The sequence below is a fragment of the Propithecus coquereli genome, unplaced genomic scaffold (assembly GCF_000956105.1).
Source record: "Propithecus coquereli isolate 6110/MARCELLA unplaced genomic scaffold, Pcoq_1.0 Scaffold560, whole genome shotgun sequence".
Lineage (NCBI taxonomy): Eukaryota > Metazoa > Chordata > Mammalia > Primates > Indriidae > Propithecus > Propithecus coquereli.
This window is the reverse complement of record NW_012151508.1, coordinates 1,117,077-1,129,281: the sequence shown is the minus strand read 5'-3', so window position 1 is coordinate 1,129,281 and position 12,205 is coordinate 1,117,077.

Genomic DNA, 12,205 nt, shown 5'->3' with positions numbered 1-12,205 from the left:
GTTCCTCAAAAAACTAAAACTAGAACTACCATAACCCAGCAATCCCACTGCTAGGCATGTATCCAAAAGAAGGAAATTCAGTATATTGAAAAGATATCTGCACTCCTATGTTTACTGCAGCACTAGTCACAATAACCAAGATTTGGAATCAACCTGAGTGTTCATCAACACATGAATGGATAAATTATGGTAAATATTAAATATACACAATGGAATATTATATAACCATAAAAAGAATGAAATCCTGCCATTTGCAACAACAGGGATGGGATTGGAGAACATTATGTGAAGTGAAATAAGCCAGGCACAGAAAGACCAATCTCACGTGTTCTCACTCATGTGTGGGAGCTAAATATTAAAAACGATTGATCTCATGGAGACAGAGAGTAGAATGATGGTTACCAGAGGTTGGAAAGGGTAGCGGGGCGGTGGGATAAGGTGGGGATGGCTACTGGGTGCAAAAATATAGTTAGATAGTTAGATAGAATGAACAATATTTGAGAGCACTGCAAAGTGACTGTAGTCAACAATAAGTTAGAGTATACTTTAAAATAAGTAAAGAGTGGAATTGGAATGTTCCTAACACAAAGACACAATACATGCCTGAGGTGATGGGTACCCAATTACTCTGACTGGATTAATCCACATTGTATGCCTGTATCAATACATCACATGTACCCCGTAAATATATACAACTATTATGTAGCCATAATATTAGTAATTAAAAATAAAAATATTTTAAAAACTAAAAAGACAGGCTTTTTGTTTTAGTGCTCAATTTGGTCCATTTACAAATATAGATTCCTGTCATCACTTTGTGATGTGCTTCTGTTTTACGGCTCTTTTTCTTGCAGTGTATACTCTGTTTACTTTTGTTCTGTGCATGTTTCCACACACGTAAAAGATTATATTTTAGTTTTAGCTGCTATTTTGATAACAACAACTTACATAATGTACTTACTTATTTCTTTTAGGGAAGTTTTCTGGACTCGTACAACAAGCAAGGATAAAATTGGGGCATTTCTACTTTTCAGTTTCCTTCCCAACACATTATCACCCACTTGGAGTTGATCACACTGTTTCCCTTAGCGATTAGCTGGTTGCCTTGAAACAGTCTCTGTGCACACGTTGGACACTATTCAACTGCGGCCGAGCCAATACCACCAGCCGCAACGTTCAACGGTACCTGTGCTTCCCTTATGGTCTGCTTCATGCTGCAGGCTACAAAAGCTTGTGGACGAGGTATTAATGACACTTTTCCTCCTCCCTTTCCCCTTCTGCTCCCAAATTTGCTAGGCGATTTGTGCACTTTTAGATTTTGTGACATTGACGTCTGATCTATACGCAGCGTGTCCACAACCCTCTTGATCTCCGGTCGAATAAGCTCAGCACCCACTGGCTTTTCCTCAGTCTCTTCGCTGGTCTCGCCGGTGGCTGGAGTACATCACGGCTGTATTTCAAATGGCTCGCGAGAACTGCGTTAACTGAGTTATTTTGCACTTACATTTGAAGAATAGTTTACCTGGGCTCTAAATTATTGGCGTGCACTTGTTTCCTCTGGGGACACGGTGGTTCGTGTTCACCTGTTTCCTGGGCGGACGTAGCCAAGGACCTGTCTGAAACTAGGCAGACCTTTGTCCTGACAGGTGTCTTGTGGGCTTGGGGAGGATTTCTGGGTTTTGTCTTTTGGCCTGGAGGTCCAAGGACTATTTCCTTGTCCTTGAAGTCCAATAACATTACTAGAGGTGTTTCTGGCTTGCCCGTTGCTACTGTTTGAACGTGTGCCCGGAATTTCGTGCGCAGGAAACTCGGCTGCCATCGCGGCGGTGTTGGCGGCCCTCAGGGAGGCAGCTGGGTGAGGAGGGCTCTGCCCTCCCGAGTGGGTTAACCTGTTATTGCGGGGGCGGGCGGGTCGTCGAGGGAGGGGCTCCTGGCACGTGGTGAGTGTGGCCCCGCCTGGTTTCTCTGTGTGTCACATGCTCGTGCAGTGGGACGCCTCCTGCCCCGGCGACCCTCCCAGATGCCGCCCCGCGCTCGGACTTCCCAGCCTCCAGGACCCGGAGGCAATGAACTTTCTTGTTTATAAATTACCTGGTTTGCGGTATTTTGTGACAGAAGCAGAAAATAGACTCAGATGCTCGTTCTGTGCCGTTTCGTACGGGGACAGCCCAGAGCCTCAGGGTTCTTTTCATCCTTGGAAAGAGTCTTTGGATTCTATTTTACAACATATGTTGTTTTATTATCTTTTCCTTTGAAAATGCATTTATGATGTTTCATGCCTTATTTCCCATCTTCCACATGTACAATTTCTGTCTGTTCCTGTTTAACTTCATTTTCATTTCATTTTGGTCACTTTTCTCCACTTTCTTGGCCGCATTCTCCACGTGCCGCAGAGACCTCAGGGGTGCTGAGTGCCGCTTGTGCTCCGCCAGCCTGGCCACTGCTCTCACCTGGCCTCCCTTCCCCACCTGCCTCCTGAGCCCCGGCAGCTCGTGTGGGCTTCGCCCTGTCCCACGCGCTCGGGCCCACCAGCTCCGCCTTGGCCCCTTGTGTGATGGAAGCGAGGAAATTGTGTGTCTGTGTCTTTTTAAGCCATGAAAATACATTTGGCCACAGTTTCCATCGGCCCTATGACAGCATTTCCTGATGAATATTCCTCATTTGCTATTTTTTCTGTCATTTCTTCCTTTTTCTTATATTCTGTTTTTATAGAACCAGAATACCTCCTCCTTTCCAAAGCAAAAATTTGCAGAAAATGTATGTGGACGGAGGACCGGGCTGCGTTGCAGACTAACGGAACTCTTGCACGGTAGGGCCGTGTGTGCGAGCTGCTTTAGCTCCCACTCCTCAGAGGCCAGCCCCCCAGGACTGCTGCAACACGGGCAGCGCCCCACTCGGGGTGTCGCCACAGACTCGGGAACCCCTGTCCGCCTCCCATGCTTGCTAAAGCCCGTCTTAGCCCAAAGCCCAGAACCAGCTCCCACATCTGCTCCGCACTGTTCCCCGCAGCCTCTGCTGGGCTCCTGTGAGGTCTGCGGCTGTGTGTCCCTCGGGGCGTCTGTGGGGGCCCCAGCATCGGCAGCCCTTCCTGCTATGGTCCCACTCGGAGTAACAGGTGTGTCCTGATCCCAGAGAAGATGACAAATGTCATCTCTGTCTCTCCATATCCAGGTTGTTTTGTGCATTTCCTGAGAGGAGTAAGCCATCCTTATGCCACCCATAGGTGTCTCTGATGTCCCACGGTCACAGCCGACCCCCCGGAATTCCCCACGGGGTGGCCTCTGCCTCGCCCGGCCCCGAGCAGAGCAGCCAGGAGCAAGGTGAACGAGCTCTCCCAGTTGCTATTCTCCCTGTTCCTGTTTTTCACCCATTTTTCCTGTTGAGGATATTAAGAAGAAAAGGAAAGAACAAAAACTTGGAGTGGGAGAGAAAAAGCTTTAGCAACACGCCTGAGAAAGATGAAGAAGCGAGGTCTTTGTAAGGGAGAAAGCAGCTGGACCGTGACGGAGGGGCCTGTGGCGCCCCGGCAAAGCCGAGGCTGCGACCCACCGGGAGAGGAAGAGTCCGGGACGCACCGGTGGCTCGCAAGCTCTGCCCCGTCTTCACCAGCCTGGGAGGAGTAACGACCCACTGTCCTGCTACGAAAGGCCTGAACTCCTGGACACGTCCACCCACAGCGACGCCGGCGGGAGACGGTTTCCATGCACGCTAACCTTCGAGCTCTCCGCAGCTCACTGCGTCCTGTGGCTTTTGTCACACGAGCGCCACGTCTTCCCAGGCTCTCGCCGCTGTGCTGGTCCAAGGCACCAGCCATCAGACACACCTTCTGTCCTAACATCTGGGATCCTCCTCAGCCACCCCCGATTCGTGGATGAGGAAGCCCAAGTCTGACCACCCGCACCTGCGGAGTCCCAGCTCCCGGGCTGCTCACGCCGGTGCTAACGCCACGAAGCGCAGAGCCCAGCGGTTCCGTCCGGGTGGCCTCGAGCTCTCGCCAGGCAGGGCCAGCTGGCCGTGGAGGGAGGAGACCTGGCCTAGCTGGGGTCCTCCTCTCCCGTGGGCTCGGGGACACGGCTGCGGCTTCCACTGCTCCTTGACCCCACAGCACACAAGCAGAAGACGCCTAATTGGCATATTTAAAGCTGCGGTCAGAACACTCTGCCAGTCCTTCCTGCTTCTATGATGAGACGCAGGCGACGCTAACTATTTCAGACAAGAGATTAAGATCGGGGCTCCGGAGGGCTGAGATTTCATCAGGTCACATATAGTCTGGCTTGAGATCAAATTGAAAAATCAATTTAAATTGAACAGAAAAGCACGTCCATAAAGCTGGAAAAAAACAGGGAAACAAATTACCCTTTCTCTTTGTAAGCATCTCTGACTGCGAGCCCTTCCCCCACAGGGCTCCTCCCACCATCCTGGCAACTTGGCTGAGAAGTTTGGCAGCCACAGATTTTCTTTTTATTTTTCTCTAGTATTAATCTTTCATTGCATCGCATTAGTGCACAATATGTCTTGACACCCTAACTGTGTGCCACAATTAGCTCCGAGTGGCCATGCTAATAACGCTGACATTAGCCACGTTCCTCCGAGTGTGGCACTGTTTGCAACGCGGGACCTGGGTCTCCTCACATGCAGGGATACAGCCCCCCAAGGCAAGGGCTTCGCGATGCCCTTCATAACCCCAACACGCCACTGCCTCTGAAACGCAGTTAGACAAAATTTTACTATTTTGAATACTATCAAATAGAATATTTTATTTTTCTCCTCAGTGAGAAATTTGCAGAACCTAGTTGAGTCATTGATAGAAGGATATGAGCCTAATAAATATTACCTGAAATTGATTATACAGTGAACCCACTGGGAGGGACAAGAGAACAATTGCTAATGCGTTATTAGCTACCGGCGAAATTCTGTGTTTTGCATTTTACTACACGGACTCCATGACCTAGCGCCTACGGTTACATTGCATTGTTTTCTGCTGGTGTCGTGGTTATTTTCAAGGGCTTTTGAGTAGAATTACCCTGGATTGCAAAGCAAAATTAATAAGGTAAGTGAAGGTTGCACAACGGTGCTCTCGGCCAGCAAGGACGACCGCTGTGCGACACGCCCCCACCAACTGTCCACTGGTTTTTGCTTCAAAGCATGGTTTGTCTTTAAATATCTCTTTTCTCAGAAAATAGTGATTTTAAACAGAACTTCTGACATTTTCTAATCTTCCACAAATATTCCCGTGCAGGGAACTTCATTTTCTAAGCACAAGTCACAAAGAATAGAAGTGAATACGCGACCGCAGACCCCTCCGGGCAGCTGTGCACGGGGACGCGACGCCGCTCTCCACCAGGACGCGCGGACTGGGCCGTGCACAGGCGGGTCCACCCACCTCGGGCCCTCAGCGCCACACCCTGCCTGGCCCCCCGCCTCCTCTGCCCTCTGGCCTCCCACGTCTGAAGCTGTGACCCCGGCTGAGGGCTGGCACCGCCTGCTGGCCTGGGGCAAACCCAGATCGCTCCTGTGGAGCCGACCGGCCGCCCTGTTCGCCGTGTCCTGGTCCCTGGTGCCACCACACCCAGCCCGGTCTGTCTCTTCAGCTGGTCGCGCAGACTGAAGCTTTGCTGTTAAAAAGGTCCCGGGACCGCCGCAACTGCCCACGCCCTGCCTGCACGCCCCGGGCCAGGCGGACTCTCCGGGCGCTGAGAGCTCCTCCCGCCGAGCTGAGGGTCCTGCGACTTCTCTGCTGACCTGGCCCCTGCCAGGCTGGACCCGGCAGCCTCACCCATCATCCCCTCCCCGCCGGTTCTCCCTGCTCCAGTTCTGGACCCACAACCAAAACCCACTGTGGGCCATTTTCCGCTCTGTAAGGACCCTCTAGGCCACACTGCAGAGTTACCCCGACTTTTCAAACAGTGAACTGTGTGTGTGACAAGCACATGACCCCCCACCTCTCCAGGAATAGAAACAAATCATCGGCCTGCGTTGGCTGCGCTGGGCGCTCTGTGGCATCTGCCCTTGACCTCTGCAAAGCCGCAGGAGGTGTCTGCCCCACCGAGACTTCGTTTCCAGACACAGCGCTGGCCTCACCCGCCCGGGAGCACACGGGCGAGAGGTAGAGCAGGTGTGCGTGACGCCGAAGCCACGCTGCGGCCTCCGCTCCAGGGCTGTCACTGGCACCTGGGCCGGGGTCATCGCCTTGTACCTGTGCTCATCCCCCGGTGCCTGGAGGTCATGACCTTGCACCCATAGTCATCCCCTAGTGCCCAGAGGTCGTCACCTTGCGCCCATGGTCATCCCTGATGCCTGGAGGCTGTCACCTAGTGCCGGTGGTCATCTCTGGTGCCCGGAGGCCGTCAGTGCCCCTAGAAACCAAAGCCTCCACAGCCATGGAAGCTTTTGCCTGGGAGTGTTCTTTGGGATGGAGTTTTGTTAGTGTGTACCAAAAAATTTTAAAACAAAAAGCCCAGCTTGCTGTGAGCACCTTTTGTGAACATTCCATTTGAGCGAAGTCCAAACGTATTTTAAAACCCCAAATTCCATGCATTTTACAAATCACTTTTTGTGGTTGTTGATGTGTGTGCTCTTTTAATTTCTGGTAATGCTCAAGTATGTGGTTCCCTCTATATGGTTTTGCTAAATCTCGGTCCCTTCTGCTGCCAGAAATTAAAACAAAAAGACTGCACGACTCTCTTATTCCGACTCCTGAGGTTACAAAAAGGAAATGATTGTGAACTGCAAATGACATTGAATAACTCACTTGGTATGGGTTTTCACTCAGTTCTAATTATTAATAATTACCCTAAAGTTTTGGAACTGGGTGTAAAAAGAAATATTCTTGTTCCTACACACCAAAGATCACGTTCCTCCCCTTGTACGCCCAGGGAGGCTTCCCGAGAAAAAGGAAGGGGAGGGAACAGTTATGCAGTTGTGCCTTGTTTCAGGAAATAAATATATCAGTGGAATATTGTGCCAACTCTATCTTATTTTTAATGAATCTGGAGAATGAACTAGACTCAGCAATAAATCCTTTGGCATATCAATCGCCTCTTGTAAATAATCATCCTTCAATTTATCTAGAGATTTTTAATCATATTTTTATATGTTGCGTTTTAGTAAAGTAGGAAAATCCCAGAATTAAACAAGAACACATGTTTCTCAGGTGGACAGTGTCATTTTGGAAACACAGGGCCTCACGCGGAGATCTGAATAAACACGGGTGCCTGGCGCGTAGGAGGAAGGAGTCCAAGGAGTCTGCTCTCCTGGGCTGCGTCACACCCGGCCTCGTGACAGCCGGCCGTGGTCTGGCGCGTGGTCCATCCGCACACGGCGCATGGCCTGGCGGCCAGCACGTCCCAGCACCTCCCTGCTGCCTAGCTGAGACCCAGAGCCGTCGCGACACCCTGGCCCTCCAGGCTTCCAGCAGCTTTAAGAAAATGGACTCCTCTAATTCAGATTTTGGTTCCATAAACATGAAAAACAACATATACAAAGCTGGATGCAGAATGTTCAAAATTTTCAAAATTGCTTTTCCAAAAGAGAAAAAGACAGGTTTGTATTGATCAAGTATTGATGAGGTTTTACAGATAATGGCTCTTTGCCTCCCTGTGGTTTCTTTCTCTTCTTTTCTTTGAAACGACAGTGAAGGTGAGAAACCAGTGGCCACCCACAGCCCAACCCCTCACGCCGTGGAGGGAATGGCCGAGAGCGGCCACCGCGTCCTAACAATGGCGGCAACGCCCACGGCGCCGGTTCAGATCCGGGGGATATTGGCAAGGCCAGCGTCGAAAGGGCCTGACCCCTCCGTGGAAATGCTGTCAGCCTGTGACGCTGCCTCCTAAAGCCATGGCGGAGACGCACAATGACAATCCATCACTGCCTGCGATCGGCAGAACCAGAATTTATGAAATTGGAGTGGAGCAAAATTGGCAGAATCATCCTGCTGTAACAGACAAAATGGGGAGGGAGGGACTGAGATTTCTCCTCGTGTCCCCTCCCACTGCTACAGCACTGTATGTAATTGACTTACAATTTTTCCCCTAATATAATTCTTTATGAAACCTGCCTTGAGCAAAGGATCCGTGATTGTTCACCGAGGGTCGTGCCTCATTTGTTCCTGTAGATTGTGCCTAATTAACGTTAACTTGTCTGTACATAAAAAGTACAATAGGCTGTCCTTTCCAATTTAATTCCGACAGTTTAATCGAATCTGTATTCTTTCAAAAATAATTAGATCATTTACACTTCATTAACATGTAATGTAATGTTGGGACATTCATCATAATGATTTCTTATTTTTCTTGTGCAATATTATCTCCTCTAATGAAACTGTTAGCACCATGCATGCCTTAATTAGCTGTATCATATCACTGACAATTTCTGAATAAAGCCATTTTTACAGATGAAATTGAATTATCTCGGTAGGTATATTTTCAGCAGAGTCTGTCTTTTCCTCTTAAAAAACACCTTCTCGTGGCCCAACCCCAAGTGCTGTGAGCCGGTCGCAGTGGCCTGACACCGGCCTGGCAGGCGGGAAGGGCCCACGCTTCTCCTGCACGGGAGCATGGCAGAGCCGGCTCTCCAGCAAGGCTGCCACGTACGCTGTGGCCAGCAGAAACGGCATGCAGGCGTGTGACACGGCCGTCAGGCAACAGGCGGCAGCGCCCTGGCTCAGAGACGGAGCAGTGCACGGAAGGTCTGACGAGGCTGCCCTCAGAGCAAAAGGCGACACTGCAGACCCCCCGGCTCAGATGGACAGGAGTAAAGGCCACTTGCCAGGCCGTGGGCCCCCCTTAACCACACATTGTCCCTACGCCTCACAGTGGCATCTTCAGACACAAGTTCAACTCATCGTAGGAAGGCGGCACCTGACCCCGGCCGAGCCGGGCGCTCAGCGGCCCCAGCAACCAGGCGGGAGGGAGGGAGGCCCACGGCACCCCTGGCATCGCTGGTCTGCCCAGGAGGAAACTCAGAAACCGAGGAGGGGAGGACGGGCTGGGGGCTCTCCCTACACAGGGAAGAGTACCTGCGGGCGAGGTGCCTGTCCCCAGGGCCTGTCCCACAGCCATCTCCTCCTCCATCGCTAACTGCTCTGCCTTATTTGCACTTGGACTTGCTTTTCTCCAGCCTTTATTAAGGTATAATTAACGAATAAAAATTGTATATATTGACAATGTACGACCTCGTTTTGATGTATAGATAGACATTGTGAAAGGATTCAATCAAGCTAATTAACATATCCCCCACCTCACGTGCTTTTTTTGTGGTGCAAACGTTTAAGATCTGCCCTCTTGGCACTTTTCAGGTATATAATACGTAGTTCCTAACTACAGCCGCCGGCTGTGCAGCAGATCTCTCGAACCCGTTCCTCTGCCTCGCTGAAATGTTGTGTCTGTGGCCAGCATCTGTGGGCGAAGCAACTGCTGCAGCCAAAACCCCAGTAACGACCACTCTAGTCTCTGTTTCTGCGAGTTCACCTTTGTGAGATCCCACAGGTAAGCGAGGTCGTGTGGTGCCTTTTGTGCCAGGCGAGTTCACTTGGATGACGTCTTCCAGCGTCATCTGTGTGTCACAAATGACAGGTTTCCTTCTTTTTAAAGGCTGAATAATATAAAAACTTTACCAAAAAACTGTTATAACTAATAAATAAATTCAGTGAAGTTGTAAGACACAAAATCAACATGGAAAAGCCACTGACATTTTGTGCACTAACAGTGGACTGTCCGAAAGAGAAGTCAAGGAAACAATCCCGTTTACGAGGCTCAAAAAAAAATACTTAGGGTTAAATTCACCCAAAGAGGTGAACAACCTGTACAGCGAAAACTATAAATGCTGATGAAAGAGGTTGAAGACAACGCAAGTAAATGGAAGACAGCTCGTGTTCATGGGTTAGAAGAATTACACTGTTAAATGTCCATACTACCCAAAATGTCTGTAGATTCAGTGCAACCCCTATCAAAATTCCAAATGGCATTTTCACAGGAATAGGAAAAAAATCTAAAATTCATATGGAACCACAAAAGACCCCAAAAAGCCAAAGCAATCTTGAGCAAGAAAAACAAAATTAGAGGCATCACACTTCCCGATTTCAAAATATACTACAAAGCTATAGTAACCAAAACAGCATGGTACTGGCATAAAAACAGACACATAGCCCAGTGAAACAGAATAAAAAGCCCCAAAATAAATCCACTCATTTAAGGTCAGTTGATCTTCAACAAAGATGCCAAGAACACACGGCGGGGAAAGGAGCTTCTCTTAAATAAATGGTGTCGGGAAAACTGGACATCCACGTGTGGAAGAATGAAACTATACCCTTAGCACATACCGTACAAAAAAAGGACTAAAGAATGGATTAAAGACTTAAGCATAAGATGTGAAAATGTAAAACTGTAAAACTACCAGAAGAAAACATAGGGAAAAATCTCCTTCATATTGGTCTAGGCAATAATTCTTTGGACATGACACAAAAACACAAGTGACAGAAGCAAAAACAGACACAACGTGAAAGCCTGTGCACAGCAGACAAAATGGTCAGTGAATGAAGAGGGGGAGAAAACATTTGCAAACCGTACATCTGGTAAGGGGTCAATATCCAAAATACATATGGAACCCAAATAACTCGACGGCAAGAAAACAACCCAATTTGAAAACAGGCAAAGGACTTATCTAGACATTTCTCAAAAGAAGACACACATTTAGCTGATGGGTGAAACGTTCGACATCATTAATCCTGAGGGAAATGCAGATGGAAACACGAGATATCACTGGACATGTCAGAATGACTACAACTAAGAAAATAAAAGGCAGGTATCACAAGGATACAGAGGAAACGGCCCCTTGGTCGCTGTTGGTGGACGTGTAAATTAGCGCAGCCACTGTGGAAACAGAAAACTAACAGTAGAACTACCATGTGACTCAGCAATCCCACCTTCGGTGTACATCCAAAGAAATTGAATCCGTGTGTCGGAGAAGTCTCTGCACTCGCGTGTTCACCGCAGCACGTTCACAGTAGCCAATACGTGGAATCAGCCTGTGTGTCCATCGACAGATGATGGATGAAGAACACGTGGTGTGAACACACAGTGGAACACCACGCAGCCTTACAAAGCAGGAGCTCCTGCACGCGCCCTGGCCTTCTACCGATGACTGCGCGACTGCTCCTCCGCTCTACCCCGCTTCCGTCACTTCTGTCTGACAGGCAAGTGATTCAGTCGCTCTCCTGCCAACGCCGTTCGGCAACTGCCGTGTCCTGCAGGATAAAACTCCGCCTTGTGTGAGTCCACACGCCCCCGCTCAGACCACGGCGATCTCCTCACTCACCTGCACAAACATGCCAGGTTGGCCCCAGCTCTGCACCTTCACAGTGCTGCTCCCTCTGCCTGAAGTGCCCTTCCCAAATTATCTCCCCATTCCTACCCATCCTTCCCCAAATTATCTCCCCATTTCTACTCATCCTCCCCCAAATTATCTCCCCATTCCTACTCATCCTCCCCCAAATTATCTCCCCATTCCTACTCATCCCTCCCCAAATTATCTCCCCATTCCTACTCATCCTCCCCCAAATTATCTCCCCATTCCTACTCATCCCTCCCCAAATTATCTCCCCCATTCCTACTCATCCCTCCACCGAATTATCTCCCATATTCCTACCCATCCTCCCCCAAATTATCTCCCCCATTTCTACTCATCCTCCCCCAAAGTATCTCCCCCATTCCTACTCATCCCCTCCCAAATTATCTCCTGCATTCCTAGTCATTCTTCTCCAAATTATCTCCCACATTCCTACTCATCTTTCCCCAAATTATTTCCCACACTCCTACTCATCCTTCAAAACAACTCAGATGGTGACTCCTCCAGAAAGCTTGTTCAGATTCAGCTCTAACTGAGATGCTGCTGGACAATATTTCTCCAAAGCAAGCATGGACAATTCAACGGTGCGTACATTTCCACATTGCCATTTAGCTCCTGCAATTCTAGACATGAAACGAGTAAATTCGGGGGATAAAATGCACTGTGAACTCGAAAGGATTCTTTCTCACGAGCTGGTACGAAGGTGGCACACACAGCGGGAGACGTGGACTTGGTGTCGGTTCTGTAAGTCACCCTCTGCGGTGCGCCCTCCAAGCCTCAGGAGCCCCGTTCTTTGTAGGAAATGGAGGTTGTGCTGTCCACCGTGCGGGTCTGAGAGGGTCAACTGAGAAAAGTCATCTAG